Below are 15,115 nucleotides of genomic sequence, written 5' to 3' on the forward strand. Positions count from 1 at the left end.
GCTTTTGTTGAAATTACCTTAAAAATTCATCTGGAATGTATCGATTTATGCTGTAATTAATGATGCAAATTAACGCAGATGGGGCCATTTTGACCCAAAACAGCTAGTTGGAGGGTAGCAATCCTCCAGATTGTAAAGGTCAAGATACTGGAGCAAAAAAGAAAAACAGTGAAAGCTGTCAGAAACAGGCAGGAAACTCTGCATGGATGTTTTTGAAGAGGTAGACGGGTCCAGTTGGCTGTATTAGTCAGTCTGCTAAGAAACATGGCGCCAACAAGCCCATGGCCCCTTTTCATGTAAAACTTCGTACAGGAGGCTGTTTGTGCAGTTTAGTGCCTTTGTTAGCCTCGTCTCCTGTAAATCATATAAGCACACCCACCACACCCCTAGGAGCATTCAGTGTGCCCCCACCTGCCAACCTGCCTGTCCCCCCAACCCACAGACCGTCTGTAGTTCTGAAATTTATCCACATGGCTGATGACCAAGTCTAAGGTAAAATTACATAAATGAAATTTTCAGTAAAATACTGTAAAATTCCCGTAATCTGGGAGACAGTGCAGAATTATTGAAGTCGGTCCTAACTCTGTCTTGAATATGTACCCAGCAGGCACCTAGGACTCGTATCTCCCTCTGAGAATCTCTTCTAATGCGCTCAGCAGCAGAAATTCTCTATCCTAGATGAGCCTGCAAAGTTCTGTAGAAGTTAAATATACTTTAGTCAAATGAGAGACTAACCTGCTGTCAGGCTGGGGAAGCTTGAACAAGGCCTTCATTCATGACAGCTCCACTTGGCTTTTTGACGAGTCCCCATTTAGATGCAGCACGTCAGAGACTGAAGAGCAGGATGAAGGCTGTAAGTGCAGTTTGCTGTGGATTATGACTGTGTTTAAATCTAATAATGGATGAGACAATTTACTTAAAGCATGATATAGTTCATATTGCTCTTCAGGCTTCGTGATAAAATATTAAAATTATGTACATGTATGTACAAAGTTGTACATGCAAAGAAAACAATGCAGAGCGGCAGGGCGCCTGGCCCAGAGGGTCTTCACATAGAATTCTACAAAGGCTATTTTTTCCTGTTGGATTAACAGCTTTGGTTGTCTTGCCCTTTAAAGAAATTCTCTCAAGAAAGAAGGTGCCTCTTACCATGTCACAAGCAATTAGTTTCACCCAAAAAGGAGGAGGACCCCTCTCTGCTCCCCGTGTTAGTAGGTTCTCCCCGACTCCTTCTGCTTATTCCTTCCTCCCTACCTCCTATTTGTGCTCTCCTCCTCCTCTTGGGTTCTATTCATGTCTTTTGGTTAGCAATAAAACCCACAAGGCTGCCCTTGGATTGTCCCTCTTCCCATCGTAACATATTATGTATTACATGATTATGAAGTGATTTGATTATTATACAATAGTCAATTAACCACTTTGTTTCTTCAACTTGTCTATCTTCTGAATCATCAGATATATGTCGTAGCTGGTAATTTGTTACACTCTGCTGTCAGTGCCAGTGTAGCCTAGGTACAACCAGTCGTATGTTTCGGTCATGCTGATGTTTGAACAATTTTTAGGAACATATTTTCATAATGTTTTCTCATATATGTGGTGTGATAATTGAGCATGACCCCACTGTTGCTGTGCTTGGTGCTCCTGTCATGATCTGTAATCTCTTATTTTTTCATGTCTCCTCTTACTCATGCCAGCAGAGGTCGCTGCTGGCCCTTTGTAACCCTCCTAATTCTCCTGTATCCCCATTATAGTTCTCCATCCTAACCCTGTACACCTGTTTTGTCGCTGATTAGTGTGCTGTGTATAAATATGCCTGCCCTCACTGCGTTCCCCAGCTCAGTCATTGCTGTTCCATGTGTAGTCTGTGTTTCCTTAAAGTCCACGTCTGTCTCAAAGCGGCTGCATTTGAGTCGAGTCTCACCCGATGCTCACATCTCCCCGCAGAAAAACAATACACCGCCTCACAGGCCAGAGCCACAGCCTTCTCCTCTCTGCTGGGTGGAAGAACAACTCTCACGCAGTGGAAGTCCTCCAGACCCCCTGCCTTCAGACAATAGGTTAAAGATGTGTTTTCTATGTTACCTATTGAAAATCTGAGATACAGCAGAGGCAAATGTAGGAAGAGCTTTCATGCTCTCTGGTAGGAGACTGAAAATGTGGAGGGCCTGTATGTCACTTGGAAGATATTATTTAATCCCTTATATTACAAACCAAAGAATATTGCACTACACCATTACTAGGCTACACAAAGTTATTTTAACAACCACTGAATGGAAAAAGGTCAGTGCTGAATATATATATATCTGTGGAGCAGCAGCAGACCTTGCTGGGCCGGAAATGCAAGCAGCATTGTCCACATTACCACTCTCTGTACTTGGATTGACCGAATGCTCAGACCGTAGGATAAGAATTAATACTTTTTATTGATCCCCATCAAGATATTTTCGTTTTGCCTCCCCCAACTTGCTCAGAGTGAGCTGGCCGTGACGGGAAGCCAGTCATAGTGGCACCCAGGGAGCTGGGGGCCTTGCTGAAGGACCCACAGATGTGCCCAGGCTGGGCTAAAATGGGCAATTTTCTGATCACAGGGACAGAGGCTTAGCCCACCGAGCTACACACTGCCCCTAAATTTAAATTTATATGTAACCTGTGTGTGTATGTGTTATCTAGATTTGCCCTGTATGTTTCTAACTAAATCTAATCCACTAAATCTACCTACTATAATTATAAGTACCTCACTATACCTATATCTAACACTGCCATTCATCACCAGTGTTACATGTCAGGGCTTCGCTGCAATAGATCCCTCAGTGCTGCAGGTTATTACTGTGACTTTGCACACACACACGTTGCTGCTTCCTCAGCCAGTGTCACATATACTTTATTACACACAGACCTCAGTAATCTCTGATACACTCACACCTGCTCACTTTACATCCATGGTTAAATTCTCCTAATGGAATCTATCTTAATGTCTTTATTCTATTTTATTTTAATTGTTGCCATATTATTCATTGTATTGTTCTTTCAATTTTATTTCTATTTTATTATTGCTAATACACCGGATCTGAGTGCCTCATTTTGTTCCCTTCATGTAGAACACGTTTTGTAATGACAATGAAACATCCTTATCCTCATCTAAATCACACTGTCTAACTACTAACCTGTTTAAATAATATAATTGGATTTCAAAGGTTAATAGTCACTCAATTACCCCCTCAGCCCAACAGTACCACAAACACCCAACATGCACGGAAATTTTCTCCTAAGTTGTTTTCCCTGCCTGGAACAATACCACAGCAGTCACATGGACTAATGTTTCAAAACATTTCGGAAACCTTGCATTGAAACTTGAGGTCTTTAGGAGGGATCAGTCCTGGGTGGCAAAGTTGCCATCACAAAGGTTTTTGATTAAGGGATTCATGATGCCAGGTAGCCATCTTTCACAAGCTGGTGGGCTGTGCCACTGATGCCTTTGCTTTGGTTTTATATGTCTGTCCTGGTTTGTGTTCTTGCCACTTCAGGTTCCCTGGTTTTGGTCTACATTCCTCGGTCCTCTGCTGTGGAGTCTACCTTCTGCTTCACCTCATTCTGGAGTCGCCCATCCAGTCAGCGGCCCATGTCCCCTTGGTTCCCTGTTTCCAGAGGTTGGTCTGCTAGTCTCCGGGGCCAAGGGGCAGAAATCTGCCATGTTGGATGGGTGGCCCAGGTTGGGGTGCTCCATCATAGACTGGAACATGAAGGATTATAAATGATTTTTAACCAGTATGTACCGAGTGTGCGTCGTGACGAAAAGAATGTCATGAGAACATTTAGGACTGACTGCAGTATTAGTTCAAAGCATGATTGTGGTTTTCTTAATTTTTATTGATTTATTTTTGGATTATTAATTTTTTAAAGTAACTTGATTCAGTTAAAAGGGGTTTGTCCATTTGCTTTAGCAGAAGTTTGTGTAAGTATGATGTTCACCTTCCCTTTTCATAGTCTAGTCTTTGTCAAGTTTTATGCTTATTTCCCCTGGTTAAGTTAATCTGACTTGTGTGTTTAGGAGGGTCAAACAGGCTTTTTGTTTGTAATGGAAGCACAGGGTCTGTACTTGCAGCTTATTTGCCATGTTAATAGAAGCATTTTACCTTCCTCTCTAATCTCTTTTTTTCTTGGCTCTCACTGCAGTCTCCTCTATGCCAGGGTTTCTCAAGCCAGTCCTTGGACCCCACTGCAAAGATCCACAGTTTTGCTCTGTCCAAGCTCTCAGCACAGCAGTAAAAGGTGACTGTTTGGTTCATGCATGCAGGGATCTGGGACAGAGCAAAAACGTGGAGCTGTCTGGTGGGCTGAGGAATGAGTTTAGAAATGCTGCTGTATGAAGTATTAAACCATTTGACCGGTTGGATAAATGTTAAAATGTTTTCTCAAAATATAAAAAGAGATAATCTTCTGTTTTGCGTCTCATTACAAGCAAACTTGTTTTTTGTTTTTATGTCACTCTAGTATTTGATATCTAATATTCAGTCTTCTGGCAATATAATCTGGTGAATGGGGAAAGACTTCCACCTGGGGCTCCGGTTTCCTCCCACAGTCCAAAAGTGCGCAGGGTAGGTTAATTGGCAAATCTGAGTTGTGAGTGTTTGCGCCCTGCAGAGTGTTGACTCCTGCCCAGGGTTGGTTCCTGCCTACGCCTGTTGTTCCAAGGACAGGCTCCGGTCCCCCCCGCGACCTCAGTTTGGCTTGCTGTCTCCCCACTTGGTTTTCTTTGGTTTACGTCTTCACTAGCCTCCTCGTTGCTTTGACTTGTGTGTAAGTTATGTATGTGTGATTGTATTGCTGCATAGGGAGTGACTGCTATTTTGTTTTGCAAGTGTGTGTTGGACTCTGTTTATTTGGTTAGGGAGTGAGGTGGAGTGTTTGTCTTTTGGTTTCCTTTTCTTTTGCACTTAGGTGAGATTAGCTGTGGGTCGCACTTGATAGTTGGGGATTTTGTTTGTTATTTTGGCTGTGGTCACTCCCAATGTCTTTTGCACAGGGTTATTTGTTCAGTTTCAGTATTATACATGAAAAAAAATGAAAATACAAAAAATATCCCTTTGCCCACTGGTGTTCCCTTGTTGCCCTCTCCCTGTTTGTCCCTTTGTCCCATTCCCGTTTCCCGTGAATACTGTTACACTCCAACCCTAGACAGGATATCAAAACAGCATCTTACCTATAGTTTTAAAAGAGATGAGGGATATTAATCATTGACCTTTATCTTTGCTATTTCAGAAATCCGTATCTGCTACCTTGTGACTGGAAGTATACACTGTAAAAAAAGGCAAAATTTGTCACAGTTTTAAATGATTTTATATCAGCCAATTTGACTACAGTATAATTATTTTTTTCCTCTTATGTTAAATGACAGAAAAGTTTTATCAAAACTACATTGCATAACTGGCATCGTAGTACTGATTAGCACCGATTCAGACATCCCGATGAACAAATATGAAGTTCATTTAAACTGTGGTACCTTAAATCCGTCAAGTTACCTCGATAAGCCAGTAACCCTGATTTGTAGTATAGGCCACTGATCACAAGCACTCTGTGTAAACGTATTGTTTAACCGGCGCTGTTGCATTACCAGGGTGAGAGGTTGACTTGCTGGTTAGCTATAAAAACAGACGTTAGTGCAACTCCACGTTAATGGTGCGGTCATCATGGCTTATAAATGCTTATTATCGTTCATCATTGTTTGTGTCAGTAACGATAACATAAACAAGGGTAGGCACCAGGAGAACATCATTGGCTCTTGCATCGATTACTTTTCCCGTAACACCCTTTAGATTGTTTCCCTGAAGGGCAGCAAACCGACAATTTCGGTGTGATTGAGCTGATCACGTGTGCATGGGGAGGGAATGCGGACCACATGACCTTCCCGGCGAGCTCAGCACATCCAGCATCGCTTCGCAAATACAATCAAAATGTTTTATCTTTATTCACACTTTCTATCTTTATTCATTATCTCTACGATCTCACTGCTGGACGAATGCCTGGCATTCAGAGCATTCTTTATTAGCCATTTGCCTTTGGATGCAGTTTATTTGCATGCCCCAAAGCTTCCAGGCATCAGTAATTGCTTCCCACGTTACTCCGGTCCTGGGGTCTTCTGTAACTGCCCTTTGGGATTACATATATTCAGCATATGCTTTTGTCCGAAGTGAGGAGAGTTTGGGGTCAGAGCACTTGGGTCTAAGGGACTTGCTCAAGGGCTTAACAATGTTACGATTACTCTGCCATGGGAGTTGAACCAACAACCAAACTGGCAGAGATGGCCAACCTGCTGAGCTCCACACCCGCTGACGATCTCCTTTTCCTGTCAGCTGCAGTCTCCATGGACCTGAGTCCAGAGAAGCACTCTGAACTTGAGGACATCCGGCTGAGGAAAGGAGCCCTTCTGCTGGAGATCCAGAGGCTGCGGGAGGCGCTGAGAGAGGCCCTCATGGAAGTGGAGGGCCTTGAATCCAGCACCAAACGCAGCCAAATCTTAGAAAAGAATAGGCATGTCGCCATGGGAAGAAAGAAATTCAACATGGACCCTAAGAAGGGTATCCTGTTCATGGTACAAAACAATCTTCTCCGGCACACGTCTGAGGACATCGCCCAGCTCCTATATAAGGGAGAGGGGCTGAACAAAACAGCCATTGGGGATTACCTGGGTGAGAGAGACGACTTCAATATCCAAGTCCTCCAAACATTTCTTGGGCTTCATGAATTCGCAGGGTTCAACCTGGTACAGGCTCTCAGGCAGTTCCTCTGGAGTTTCCGTCTGCCAGGAGAAGCACAAAAGATTGACAGGATGATGGAGGCCTTTGCGCAGAGGTACTGTCAATGTAATCCTGGAGTCTTCCAAAACATTGACACCTGCTATGTACTTTCATTTTCCATAATCATGCTAAACACTAGCCTTCATAATCCAAATGTGTGAGACAAGCCCAGTGTGGACAGGTTCATCTCCATGAATCGAGGAATCAATGATGGAGGCAACCTGCCAGATGATCTCCTCCGAAATCTTTATAAGAGCATAAAGAATGAGCCATTCAAGATTCCTGAAGACAATGGGAACAATGCCTTCTTCAACCCTGACAGAGAGGGTTGGCTCTTCAAACTGGGAGGAGGACGGGTGAAAACATGGAAAAGGCGGTGGTTCATCCTGATGGATAACTGCCTTTACTACTTTAAACATACTACGGATAAGAAACCCAGGGTGATCATTCCGCTGGAGAATCTGAGCATCCGTGAGGTGAAGGATCTCAGGAAGCCTAACTGCTTTGAACTGTACATCCCTAACAACAGCAGACAGCTGATGAAAGCCTGCAAAACGGAGGCGGACGGTCGCCTGGTAGAGGGCAATCATGTGGTGTACCGCATCTCGGCGCCAACCCCTGAGGAGAAGGACAAGTGGATACAGAGCATCACTGCTGCTGTGAGCACTGACCCTTTTTATGAGATGCTGGCAGTAAGAAAAAAACGGCTGAATAAATAAATAACGATAAAGACTGTGTGAATATGGTTGGATGTGCTATTGCAGAAAGTATTTATTTCAGAACAAGGAACTTTGCACAAAGTAATGTTTAACCTTAAGGTAGCATGACCGAATACCAGGTTTTGTTTTGATGCGACTTATTGTTCACTACAGATTTTATCATCGAAATGCCCTGTCCTTTTTTTGTATAAATGTGAAATTAAATGTTATTTGCACTGTATTGCTGATCTTTATGTCAGAGTACCTTTTTTTCTGAGAATCCACACTGCTGTAAATTTGCATCAACATGATTGGGATTGGGATGGAAAAATTATTTTCCATCTTAACCCATATTCTAAGCATATTGATTTCTGTTGTAAATTTTACTTTTACAGCAGTATGATTTAAGACACTAACAGCAATTCATTTTTCAACCAGTAATTGTTAATGTGATAGGAATTGCATTCAACAGCAAATGCGTTCAACTTAACCAAATGTATAAATCTTACATATTCTGATGATTCGACATTCCCCCGACGTCTGTGTGATGTATTTCAGCAACAACACGCAGTTAATGAGATCACTATGCGGAATTTAGCCGACTGTTATTTTACTGATTAGGATATATCACCCATGATTGGGGTATACTATATATCAAGGGTCAGCAACCTTTTTGAAACTGAGAGCTACTTCACGGGTACTGAGCCATACAAAGGCTACCAGAACAGACTTTACCTAAACTTATCTAAACTTCATGTAGAATAAACACGTTTTAAATGTTTTTTTGGATATTGTCATTTTCTATCTATATAAATACAAATGTGATTAAAGAAGAATAACAACAAGATACAATGAAATTTTAGTCGCTGCCCACTGGTGAGTTGTGGTATTTTTAGAACAGGTCCGTGGACAACTCATGTGGTCCTTGGGGGCATCCTGGTGCCAGTGGGCACCATGTTGGTGACCCCTGTTCTAAATGGTATGTAGGGTTTGCAAACTACACCAACGCTTCTGATGTAGCTACATTTAGGCTTATAGTGGAATAATATAGTGGAAGATTCCTTGCGTGAGTGTCTGAGAGCGTGAAAGTCATGCCAGATGCATGGTAGTCGGCAGCCCTGCTTTCCGTGTGCATCTGTCTCTTACTTTAGGTGGCTAGAGATTCAGCATTACTCAGGATTAGGAGCCACTTGCACTGATAATAATTAGTTTCTTTTTCCCCTTGCAGTCTGCTGCTGTATAACATTATGAAATCAGCCCAAAAATCCGCAACCCATGACCTCCTAATATTTACCCGAAACTATGTTTTCAAAATAGCACAATTGGGCATGAACACCGCGGACCTGGAAACTCTGCTGAGCATTGAGAACCAGCGTGCAAAGGCTCTTAATTTGGATATGTTTGTGAAACGTTCTGCTGCACAGCACAACAAAGAAAAACAACTGGTCAGTGATAATGAAAAGTACAGTCAGCATTGTTTTAACCATGAGAGTCCAAATGCTTAGATAAATTGTCACTTTTTCAGTGTAAGTATGCTCCTGAGCTCCACGATTCTGAATGATAGTCGGTTTCTCACTGAACCTCCATGCCACTCTGTTAAAATCTCTTGCCACCCCATGTAAAATTTTCTAGATCCACCACTGTGCCAGAGCTAAGACTTAAGAATCTTGAGTATTATTTCAACATAAACTTTGCTTGGGTGCTTCATACTTTAAATTAAATATGAATTATGGCAACGTGCAAAACTATTAAGGAAAATGCAACGTATTTGTTTTTCATTTACGTAATTATATATGTTGATTATGATTCTTTTTAGTTCCACAGTACATGCAGATACTACAATCCAAGCATGCACTCTTAGGTTAATTGCTATCAGTTTATATAAAGATTTATAGAAATTTCAGTCAGAGACTAGCTTCTGATATAGAAAGAATGTTTACATTTTTTTTGGCCGTGGAATAGTTTTTCAGTGCTGCATGTAGTTTCTCTTTATTGTTTGAATAGGGCACACTTACACATCAACAAGTGCTGTGGCAGTTGTGATGTTCTCGCATATGAGAAAATACAAGGACAACTTTTATTAAAGAAAACGAAAGGCTTTACTCTCCATACTCCAGTCAATTGCATGCATAGGCCTACTGCCGCATCTCACTTTGCCAACTTCCGCTTCCGTGCGGCTCAGGAGGATCAGGCTGCAGAACACTGGAAAGGGGTCCACAGCTCAAGGGGACCACCAGAGGACAGATGGAGTGGAACCGGGAACCAAGGGATTTGCCAGTGACTGGCACTCACTGTTGTTTTCGACTACAATAAAAACAGCTGTACTGGCTAAATAATGAGCATACAAAAGTAAAAAAAGACATGGATAGGAATAAAAAGTAATTAAAAATAGAAAAACAACTGAAGAGTCATTCACACTGAACACGCGTCTCTGCTCTCAGGACGATGATCCTGCCAACTGCGCCAGACTGTGACAGACCGAACTACAAAACTGTAGACTCAGTGGACAGCTGACTACGCCACCCTAGGAATTTCATCCAGCTTTCCATTGAGACTACAGTTTTGCAGTCTGTTCTGCCAGACAATGTATTAAAAAGTGCAGTGTTATACATGACACTGTAATTAGTTCAATTCAAGAGATGTACTATCAAGTTATAATAGAGTGATTATCATAATCACACAAATATATGAATTCCTCTGATACTGAATGAAACAACCCTTTATGCTGTCCCTTATGTGAATTAGTAAAAATCTCCATAGTCATATGCAATTCCAATTCCCCCTTTTATTTATTTTATGGCAGACAGACAGCAGTGTATTTTTATATTATAATTATATTATATTTATTATAATTATATAATTATATTATATTATAATTATTATATATATCATTATATTAGGGTGCCCCTCGCAGAAGGTAAATTTAATCTTATTTAATTACATTTTCTATATAGCGTCAGATGACAGCAGACGTCATTTACTGTAAGGTTACCTTTACTATAGAAGATTTAACAGCTCCCAAAGTTCTTCATCTGGTACAGAAAACATACGCCTGACAGATGTTGAAGTTTATTCCGTCTTTATTCTTCTAGACACCGTGAAAAACTATAAAATAAACATATTATTAAATTCCTGCATTACATTTAATCTTACAAGACATTCTAAAAGATCCATGATATTACCGCTAAACAGCGGCTCATACATCACCGCAATTCCACTTTTCAATACAAGACAACAAGTAAATACAATAAATATAAATTACCGTGTGCGCCTTCTGACCAAATGCTTAGGAGTTATTACAGATCCTGCCGTGACAAGCCGACAAACCTCAAGTTGACTCCATGAATCTCCCAGCATGCATTTACTCCTACCCTATTCCGTCACATGACCATGTATTCAAGGGTTAACACGGATCAATTAAATAGTCAGCAGAGGGCACTGGCATACATTTCACAGTATACATTCTATATTAAATCAAACCAGCAAAAGGTGATTATAAAATAACCGTCTTAGCGACAGTTACAGAGTGGCGTAGTCACCCTTTCGCTCTATAGCGCCCCCTACTCCTACTACGTTTATAATTATAATAATTGCCTCATGTGCAGTTACGCTGGTTAAATTACCTGGAAATGTTATTAACTGCACATTCTCCTAGAAACTAACAACGGTGCTCACTCAGGTATATTTATAATGGACAGAAAGCTGATGTAAAGTCTGATATAGTGCTGAATGTGTTATTTTGTAGACAGTAATAGGTTTAATTAATTTTATATTCCATTACTGTAGAAAGCTATACTTGCTTACTTAAGGTATTTTGCGTTATTAATGTGTGATTTAAATGCAGGTAGTTTTATTACAGTCAGCTTTTATTCACAGTGAGTAGCTTGTCATCATGAAGAGGAAGTGTGACAATCGTGAGTTTTTGGGCAACCACAGAAAAGCAGGAAAGTAAGTAGAGACAGTGAGATAATTAGTGCCAGTCAGATGATAGACGTATACAGTATGTGAGTCAAAGGTTCTTCATATATTAATCATTCCCATTCAGGTAACAAATCCTTAGAAATCCATTCCTGAGCATCATGCCAAGAAACACCACTTGTTTACTGATAACTGCTTTCATGTAAACTCTGCTGTGCTGAGAGTAAAGATGAAGAGGGAGAGACAGCAAGAGGCTGCTGACGGCAGAGAATGCAGGTGACATGGAGGGGAGTGAGAAAAGGAGCAAATATTGATGGTTAAGAGTGAATAATGACGTCACAGCAGCCTGATCCTGATGTTAGTTTAATATGTTTCTTAGTTTGGCCTGATGTGTGTATTTCAGATACAGCATTTAATCAGGGAGACTGAGTGTGAGACAGAGACAGTGACAGAGAGAGAGAGAGAGAGAGAGAGAGCAGACAGGCAGGTGAAGATGAAGGTGTATTAGGGAGGAGGGGGGAGGAGCTTGGACCTTCACCAAATCAGCCAAATGTAAATGTCACGTCTATCAAACAGGAGACCCTGCTTTCAGGAGAAATGGTTTAAAGATCACACTGGGATCCATTACAGCCCCCCCTCGTCTTAAGGGGGGTTCTTTGTTTCTACTGTGCAAAATAATTTGTAACACAAATGTCTAAACTGGCATGAAAGACACATTCAGCTCTTGTGAAGACTGGCATGTGAAACTGGAAAAGGCACTGTGGAAATTCAGTGCACATAAAGACAGGCAGTGCCACAGATTAGCACTGATGACATGGATTCAGAAGATCAATCCTGTTAATATTCAACCTTCAGATGAGCTGGAAAGAGCAGCAGCAAGTGAGGAAAAATCTTCTGAAGTTAAGTACTTGGCACGGCAAGGCCTGGCTTTTCGAGGTGTTGGTAAGGAGAGTGGGAATTTCAAGCAGCTTCTAATGCAAACAGCAGAGGGCGATGCAGAGCTGACCATGTGGCTGAAAGGTCACTTTGATTTCACCAGTGCTGTTTAACTGTAACACCTGTTCCTGGGTTGCCCTCAGTCCTTGTTATTGGTTATGATTCTCACTGTCCTGCATTGTGTCTTGTTAGCTGTGTATTTAAGTGCCTGTTCTGCTTCTGTTCTTTGATGCTTCATTATAGCTGTATGTATGTATATAGTTCACTAGTTGTGTTTATTCCATCATTTAGTTCATTCCTGGTCATTTGCTGTTTATTTTGGAACCATCCTGATCCTTTTGGTTTTGATGTGTGTGTTGTAATAAACCCTATTTTCCACCCGTGTCATGCACTGCCGCAACCAGAAGAGGGCAGAAGATATGGCACAAAAACAAAGGAAGAAGCCTAACTTTAAAAAGAACAAAAAACATCAAGACTCATCCAGCATGGGGTGGTGGGTTAACAAATAACACAAACAATCAAAGAATAAGCAAACAAATGAGAGAAAAGATGCAGAGATGACTGAGAAGCAGGGGATGACTGGAGAAGAGACGACAGGACCAGAAGACAGGAGGGATACAGGGAAAGCAGAGAAGAGAGTATAACTGAAGAATGGGAGAAGAGGAGAGACCGCAGAGGAAGGAGAACATAGATGACTGGAGGGGAGGGAATATAGGAGCAACAGAGAGAAGGAGGAAGGGCTGCGGAGGAGAAGACAGGATAAGAGGGCAAAATGTGAGCAGAGAAGGACAAACACCCTTACTGCCCAGCAAAGTGCACTTGTAAGTAAACCACAATTTCAGCCTTGGGCTCAATATCTGGACTTGTCTCTGTGTAGCAATGCATAGAATCCTTGACACTGGTTATGACTGTACTGTATTAGTCCTAAACCTGCCATTATAGTGTAAGGAGAAAAGATTTTTTTTTAAATAAATCATTTAAAAAAAAAGGTAGAGCGATGTAGCCGCCGGAGAAGTCCCCCCCCCCCCAAAAGCCCTGTTTGTTCCCTTCTAGCTACCAGATGAAACTCACAATGCACCCCAACGCCACCTAACTTCTCTTCCACATGATGCACCTTATTTACCCTTTGAATCCTGTCTATTATTGAGCGTTTTTCTATCCATTTGATTATCAGCTTATTACACTGTATGTACATTAGTCAGCCACATATGCTGTACGGCTTTGTTTTCCGGACAGTCTGGGCTACTCAGATATGTAATAATTCGATTTGTAAATGCTGACAGTCTTGATATTATCCTTCTTATCAGGAAAAACTACTTCTGCATATAGATATTTCTCAATTTTTAGTCTCATCTAATATAAAAATTGGCAGGTAGTACAAATATAATCTTATAAATGCTGAGATTAGAGTATCTGCGATGCAGGAAAGCAGGGGTTTCATTGGGGCCCTTTCTATGGCTTAGTACTGTGAAGGAGTACATGGTTAGTGCCAGGCGCAAATGAATATCTTTGATTTTGCATCCATGTGGTAACTTGTTGAAGTTGTCTGATAGTCAGTAATACATGGTTTAATTATTATGATTGTTTATTTATTACTTTATAACATCTAAAAGAAACTGAAATAGGAAAGCTTATTTTAATTTATGGTCCACTGGATAAACACAGACATTACAGATGGTTTTAGAGTCTAATGCTGAATGTTTTTTGCGATCATTTTTCTGCCTGCATATGCTGTGATTGCTGCAGTGAAATTTGAGAATGTGTTTGTGGTCAGTATCATAGCCTCAGACAACAAACCAACGCTGTAGCGTGTCACTGTGTTTACATGTGAGAGGGGTTCCAGTTACATAATGGATTCGTTCTAATTGTTTTGACGGAGCTCGACAAACCTAAAAAATAAATGCTGGTGTTATCAAAAACTATGTCATATAGCTATATTCCAGATTTATTACAGCCAAACACATCTCGGAGCTCCGAGGAACCTCCTTCTCCTTACATTTCCCTCCTTCACACTCCTCCCTCAAATACTGTTACATTTGTCTTTTTTCCACATGCACACCCTATCTTGATCATACTCTGACTGCATGGCATCCATATGCAGGGCAAACTATTTTACAGTCTTATCTAGTATAATAGGACATAAACATTGAATTTGATAGTTATCTTTTATTTACACATTAGAACACAATGCATGAACATGAAGGGATCGTTTGCATTTGCAACCAACACCTCCGCAAACCCCCCTGCGGAATACTGGCCGCGGACAGGGGTGGGAATCCTCAAGCTGGAAGACTGTACTGCGTCATGTTAACATTAGCTAGCTAGTTAGTATGGATACAGAGTGCACCGGACTAAAACTATAAAGGATGTAAGGTGTGTCATATAGTAAAACACTTACTAACTGGTAATGCATGTTAGCATTACGTTAAATGACAACTTTACCTATTACTTACCAGAATAGCCTCCTACACGTTCGCCGAATGACAGCAGGCAGAAGGCTGCGCGTTTTTCAGAAACACACCGGAGTTAAACTTACGCCGCATTATTTACCGGCACTTGTAACACCAACATTTGCAGCCATTAACTCATATGTGGTAGTAACACTGAAATTACTTTCTCTGCGTCAAAATAAGGCAACACTGTGATTTTGATACTTTATCATTTATACTTAACCGTACCTTCCTCCCATTCCTCCGTCTCTGCTTATTGACATTTAGGAGAGTCTCAGATATAAATTAACGATTCAAAATTATCAAACAAAGACAGACA

The 15,115-nt window shown here is 41.2% G+C and overlaps 1 protein-coding gene and 1 pseudogene across 9 annotated transcripts in view; one reads left to right on the forward strand and one right to left on the reverse strand.

Moving 5' to 3' along the window:
• LOC125722006 (uncharacterized) overlaps positions 1-15,115 on the reverse strand; it is a 62,629-nt gene that overhangs the window by 32,743 nt on the left and 14,771 nt on the right. The gene's annotated exons all lie outside the window — the stretch shown is intronic.
• LOC125721989 (cytohesin-2-like) lies at positions 434-7,733 on the forward strand (annotated as a pseudogene).

This window comes from Brienomyrus brachyistius, unplaced genomic scaffold (assembly GCF_023856365.1).
Source record: "Brienomyrus brachyistius isolate T26 unplaced genomic scaffold, BBRACH_0.4 scaffold36, whole genome shotgun sequence".
NCBI classification, from domain to species: Eukaryota; Metazoa; Chordata; class Actinopteri; order Osteoglossiformes; family Mormyridae; genus Brienomyrus; species Brienomyrus brachyistius.